The sequence below is a fragment of the Kogia breviceps genome, chromosome 6, assembly GCF_026419965.1.
Source record: "Kogia breviceps isolate mKogBre1 chromosome 6, mKogBre1 haplotype 1, whole genome shotgun sequence".
Taxonomy (NCBI): Eukaryota; Metazoa; Chordata; class Mammalia; order Artiodactyla; family Physeteridae; genus Kogia; species Kogia breviceps.
In genome coordinates, this window is record NC_081315.1 from 58,454,095 (window position 1) to 58,461,085 (window position 6,991).

The 6,991-nt window shown below is 39.3% G+C and overlaps 1 pseudogene; it reads right to left on the bottom strand.

The window, feature by feature from the left end:
• Nucleotides 1-669: 669 nt before the first annotated feature.
• Nucleotides 670-1,134, bottom strand: LOC131758646 (peptidyl-prolyl cis-trans isomerase A pseudogene; annotated as a pseudogene).
• Between the last annotated feature and the right edge of the window lie 5,857 nt (nucleotides 1,135-6,991).

Below are 6,991 nucleotides of genomic sequence, written 5' to 3' on the forward strand. Positions count from 1 at the left end.
AATTACTTTTATTAGGATAATTTTTTAAATGTATACTTGCTGTCTTATTCATTTAACTAAACTCCAATCCTTTATCTCTTCAATCAGATTAGATATTTTCCATGGATTTCCAATTATCTCCTCCTCCTCAAATACAGTATCATTTCATTCCCCTCAGATTTTCTCCTATTGTCTGTTTTTTTTCCAATGGAATCTACATTTCTTGAGCTCAAGAGTTTAAAACACTGAAGTTATTTTTTAGTGCCTCCATTTTCTGTGCCCCTCAACTGCAATTACTTTGTGAATTCTATAATTTTTTTTCTTAAACTCATTTCTCAGAGTTATTTCTTTCCATTCTCACTGTTGTAATAAAAAAATTTTTTTAACTATAGGCCAAGATTACTTCAATAGTCCCCTAACTTGTCTTCAAGTTCCAGTTTCCCCCATTCCTACAGAAGGTTTAAGATTTCTAGAATATTATAACATCATGTGGTTCTAGAATGTGGCTCCCATTAATAATATTTAATAATTACAACATTAACCACTAATATATACTGAGTATTTGCTCTGTGCTGACTGCTACACTAAGTTCTTTTTTACATGGATTAATTATTTTAATCCTCAGAAGAGTCCTGTAAATATTCAATTGTACAATTGGAAGATTTTTTTTTTTCCTACAAGTCAAATTTATTAGATTTGTCCACAGTCAGCAACGGCGATATTCTTACTGGTCTTGCCATTCCTGGGCCGCAAGTACTCTATGTCTCCCAAAATATCCATATCCCCTCTCACCTTGCCAAAGACCTCATGCTTGCCATCCAACTGCTCAGTCTTGGCAGTGCAGATGAAAACCTGTTAATTGTTTGTGTTGGATCCAGCACTTGCCACGGACAAGGTGCCAGGACTGGTATGACTCAGGATGAAACTCTCATCAAATTTCTCCCCAGAGATGGACTTGCCACCAGTGCCATTATGGCGTGTGAAGTCATCACCCTGGCACATAAATCCCGGAATAATTCTGTGAAAACAGGAAGCTTTACAACCAAATCCTTTCTCCTCGGTGGTCAGAACACAAAAGTTTTCTGCTGTCTTTGGAAATTTGTCTGCAAACAGCTCATAGGAGATGTGGCCCAAGGGCCCACCATCCATGGCCATCAGCTCTGAGGTGGTGGTGTCTTCAAAGCCAGAAAAATTTTAGAACATTTAGGAAACTCTCAGATTACCCAGCTACTGGTGGTTCTGGAATGCAAACTCCACATGAAACCAGAAGTCACACTCTTAGTCTTTTCTTCCATGCTATCCAAATCCCTCAACATGACTTCCAAAATGCTCTGCAAATTGCCCCCACCCTTCTGATCCAATATCAGCCTTTGTTTCTCTCTACATTATACTGAGGGTGAGTTCACTAATGCACCCTACACACACCATGTTCATTGCAGGTTTTTTTGCCTTGACTTTTGCACCTATATCTTTTTTCCTGTTGTCAGATCAAATTCTCTTTTTGAGTTAAGGTCTGGCTCCAGACCACAATGAAGTCTTCATGAATGTTATAGTACATACACATGGATCTTTCTTTTCTCAGATCCTCTAAGACCACTTACTGTCTGTACCATTACTTTCATATTCAATCAGGAAGTACTTTGATATATATTTAACTGATATCTGTACAATTGCTATTTATTCACCCCAGAAAAAAAATTCTGAGCCCTTATTATTTTCCAGGCACTGTGTAAATGCTGAGAATACAAAGGTGGGTAAGATTCGGTCTCTGAAAGAGTTTTATCCAGGGAGGCAACATGTATGCAAACTAAAATATTACAATACACTCTGATAAGTGATAATATTGGAAGGATATATTGCATAATGGTTTAGTACATGAGTTTTGGAATTGCCCAGGTCTGGTTACATTTTCCAGCTCTGCTCCTCAATAGCTAAATGAGAATTACACAACCTAAGCTTCTGTTTCCTCATTTGCAAAATGGAGATACTAACTGTAGTAGCCACTTATTAAGGTTTTTAAGAATTATATAAAGAATTTTGTAAAGTATATAAAGTATAAGGTAATTAGAATAGTGCTTGAAAGTTTATAACTATTTATCCCTATCCCCCCCCAAAAGGAATTTGCACGTATTCTATACATTTTCTTCAGTGGGAATAGAAAAGACGGAGACAATAACTGTTCCAGAGTTGTCAGGAAAAGCTTAGGAAAAAGGGTAGAATTTGAATAGGGTCTTGAAGGATGAGAAGCAATTTACCAGATTATTCTGATTTGGTTAGACTGTAGGAAGAACGTAGGGAAAGTCTTGTGAAAAGAATCTGGAAAAGTCTTGTGAAAGGAATCTGGGAAGGTAACACGGGCAGATTGTAAAGGGCATTATGTCTATGCAAAGGTATTTGTACACCACCTTTTTTTTTTTTTTTTTAGCTGTACGCGGGCCTATCACTGTTGTGGCCTCTTCCGTCGCGGAGCACAGGCTCCAGATGCGCAGGCTCAGCGGCCATGGTTCACGGGCGCAGCCGCTCCGCGGCATGTGGGGTCTTCCCGGACCGGGGCATGAACCCGTGTCCCCTGCATCGGCAGGCGGACTCTCAACCACTGCGCCACCAGGGAAGCCCTACACCACCTTCTTGACTAGCAGCTCCCAAAGGCTTTGGTGTTGTGCCAGAGATTTCCAAAACCATAGGCTCACCAAATAATATCTGTTTATTAAAAAAAAAAACATAGTGGGCTTCCCTGGTGGCGCAGTGGTTGAGAATCCGCCTGCCGATGCAGGGGACACGGGTTCGTGCCCCGGTCCGGGAAGATTCCACATGCCGCGGAGCGGCTGCGCCCGTGAGCCATGGCCGCTGAGCCTGCGCGTCCGGAGCCTGTGCTCCACAATGGGAGAGGCCACATCAGTGAGAGGCCCGCGTACCACCGAAAAAAAAAAAAAAAAAAAAAACAACAACATAGTGACTCAGACATGTCAACATATTTTAAGGTATTTCTGAAGTTATAGTTACTCTTTGGCACGTTATGCTCTATTAATTAGTGAATCCTAAAAGAATTACTATAGACCCTATGTTAGTTATTAATTTATTGTCTCTCAGCTCCAAATTCATCCTTCATAGCCTGCTCCATGAAAATGGATCTGAATCTCTTAAATATTTTCCCTTTGCCTCTGGCACAATGTTAAGCTTTGTAGAGAGCCCTAGAGAGACATTTCAGGAGAAATGAGTCACTCTGGCTATTCCATTGAGAATGAGTTGTGGAGGAAGGACTGATTGTATTTGCAGAAGACCAGTTCATTTGTTTATTTATCCTTTGATTTAACAAAGATTTATGAGAATCTACTCACTGTCAGGCAATGAGGATTGTTGGGTAAAGACACAGTCCCTGTCTCAAGAGGCTCGGAGGGGAAGAGAGTTGAATACATTAATGACAATAAGGAGTGCCCTCTGTAAGATCAAAAGAAGCCCCAGATGCTGCGAGAGCTGGAGGGACAGCTAATCATACTGAGAAGAGAGAACCATATTCTAGGGGAAACTTTTGAATCAAATCTTGAAGGAAAATAAAACATTCAGGTGCATAAAGGGACGAAATAGGGTCTAGCTGAATTGAACTACACTGTGTAGGGTGTGAGAACATTGACCAAGCAGTTGAGCATTGGGATGGGCGCCTGGTGGGTTGGTGACAGATGGAAGTTAGAGAAGTTGGACCCAGATTATGAAAAGTCTACTACACTATTTGATATTTAGATTGTTTCTATATTTAAAAACCTTTTATTTGGAAACAATCTCAAGTTTAGAGAAAAGTTGAAAGAACAGAACAAATAACTTTTTTCCCCCGAATCATTGGAGAATAAGTTGCCAACATGATGCTTAATCCTCTTGTCTCCCTAAATGCCTTAGTGTGTGTTATCCACAAATGAGGACATTTTCCATAATACAACCACCAAAATTAGGAAAGTAATGTTGATCCACTACTATCCTCTAATCCTCAGAACTTATTCATGTTTCAGTAGTTGTTCCAATAATCTTTTTATAGTAAAAGATCTAGTCCAGAGTAAATCATTGTGCTTAGTTGTCATGTCTCTTTAGTTTCCTTCAATCTGGAACAGTTCCTCACCCTTCCCTTGATTTTCATTTCCTTGATCCTTTTGAAGATTACAAGTTAGTTATTCTGTAAAATGCTCCTCCATGTAGGTTTGTTAGATCTTTCCTCATAATTGGATTCAAGTCATGTGTCTTTGGTACGTGTATTCCAGAAACAATGCTGTCTTCTTCTCATTGTATGCTATCAGATGGTGCATGATTTTGATTTGTCCCATCAATGGTGATGTTAACTTAGATCACTTTATTAAGGGGGTGTCTGCCAGGCTTTTCCAGTGAATGGTTACATCTTTTCCCCCTTATAAATAGTAAATATTTTGTAGGGAGATACTTAATGACTATTTAAATAGTCATTCCTTTTCAAGCAGTCAATTCATCCATTTGTTTATATCATTTGAATGAGTATGACTCATTCTATTTTAGTCAATGACTTATGTGTCCTTTAGAAATGTTCCCATTACTCTCTGAACCCACCCTTACTCTCTGGCCCAAGAGGCTCCAGCTTTATTGTACATTCCCTGCCCCAGCACTGGAATCATCTATTTCTCTGAAGAGCCCTGGTTCCTTTTAGTGGAGAAGAATATTTAGAAACCAACATCTATGCACTAGTGGGCTCCTTGCTATAATGGTGACACCGCTCCCAAACCCTCAGAACAGACATATGTACATATACATACATGTGTTTATATCTGTGTTTGTTTTTATTTTTTATACCTATTTTTTTATATTGACAGCCATGAGTTTACACCAATATCCCCAATTCTAAGTCAATATCTCATTCTTATTTTCTCCCTTTATATAATTGTAACTTGTTTCTGTAGAAGTGAGAAACCTGGCTCCCTTAGCCTCAATATATTTACTTACTTGACCAATCCCCTATATGTAACTGTTTCCCCTAATGGCCACCACACTCTCACCCCTGCAAATGCCCTCCTCACCTTGATTGGGCTATGACACCCTGCTCTGGGCTACCCCTCTATCCTTCCACAGAGGCTCTCCTCTTACTGCTGGGGCTCCTGCATCCTGAGTTGAGTCAATCCCCTGCAGAGACACTTTTCTCCAGTGGTGCTCTGCCATCCCACATAGGCTACCGTGGCTCTTCCCCCACTCACCTACGGGGACCCCTACTTTGCAGAGCCCCAATCTAATGGGTTTGGGGTTGAATTGCTCAAGAAGTGAACAACTGAATGGAAGGGAGAAAGAAGGAAAGGGGAAAAGAAAGAGAAGAGCATTCCTATCTTTAAAAAATATATTATCAATAACATTCTCTTTTTGTACTTGAATCTCTATCATTAATTCAAATTATTTTGGGGGATAGATTCCCAGAAATGGAATTACTGGGTCAAGTGTTATAAAGGAAATAACTTGTCTTAATTTTTACTCCCACCAGCAGTACATGACAGTGTCTATTTTATTCTAGACAGCTTTGGGTATTAGATCTAGTTTTAAAAGAATTTTTTGTTAACTTTATATGAAAATAATGTATTGTTTTATTTTCTTTGCTAGTGAAGTTGAACATTTTTCCATTTGTGTATTTAGTCATTTTTAGCTTCTCTTTCATAAATTATCATTTTCATGTCCATTTTGGAATTTTAGTATTTTTCTTAGATCGGTATATTTATTAATGATATTAATGCTTAGTCATATTCATTGCAAGAAAGATTAGTTTTTAAACCATAACTGGCTTCCTCTGGCCACCTTCTACATTTGTGCTTGTCTTTCTCTGCTGCCAACCAATTTCTTCTCAGGTAAATACAAACTAAGGGTTATATTACTCTAAGAAAACATAAAATTAGAAAAATAAACAGCTTGTCATAAAGCCATTCAAATGTATGGTGTACTTTTTGAAAACAAACTCTTATTTTTAGATCATTTTTATCTTTTTTACTCGCTATTAATTTGAAAGATTTATCTAATTCTCTCAGTTTTTTTTCACTTCATGTAATTTGAGGCTATGGTAGTAATGCTGTATTACTGATGAAGTGAATTTTTCATCTTATATCTCTTTTATCTCTAATATTGCTTTTTAATCTTTTTTTTTAATTTATTTTTTATTTTTATTTTTATTTTTATTTATTTTTTTGCTGTATGTGGGCCTCTCACTGTTGTGGCCTCTCCCGTTGCGGAGCACAGGCTCCGGACGCGCAGGCCCAGCGGCCATGGCTCACGGGCTTAGTTGCTCCGCGGCATGTGGGATCTTCCCGGACCAGGGCACGAACCCGTGTCTCCTGCATCGGCAGGCGGATTCTCAACCACTGCGCCACCAGGGAAGCCCATTGCTTTTTAATCTTAAAGTATATTTTAATGTAGTGACATCAGCTTTTGGGAGGTTGGTATTTGCATGCTATAACATTTTCAACCTTTTATTTTCAATCTCTTAGTATCCTTATGTTTTAGGGTGTGTCTCCTGTTGTGAGTCAGGATCCTGGCAGGAAATAATAAGGCAGTGCACTCAAAATGTTAACTGAAGAGAGTTTAATGAAGAAATTCTTTATAAAGGTGTGGGCAGCATTAAGGGAACCAATAAAAGACGGTGAAATACTCAGGTACTAGAAACAGGGAAAAGCGTGTATACCCTATCACTGAACGGTCAAAGAAAGGGAATAGAGTTACTGGAACCCAGTATAAACTGTTGCTGGGAGAGGGGGCACCTGCAGGACCAGTGGTGTTAAGTAGAGATAACACAACCACTGAAAAACTCAGGCCCATCAGGGAGGGAAACTAGGGGAACTGATACCCCTATATTCTCCTCCTGTCTTGTGATCTATTGCCCCTATCTGCTATTGGCCAAATCCAACCAGAAGTTAGAGGACAGAAGATCTCAGGGGATGCAGAGCTTAGAATTGGGCCCAGAGCCAGGCAGAGAAGAGTAGGGAAGAGCCAGCACACATGTAAACAGCTCATAGCTGGATTTTGTTGT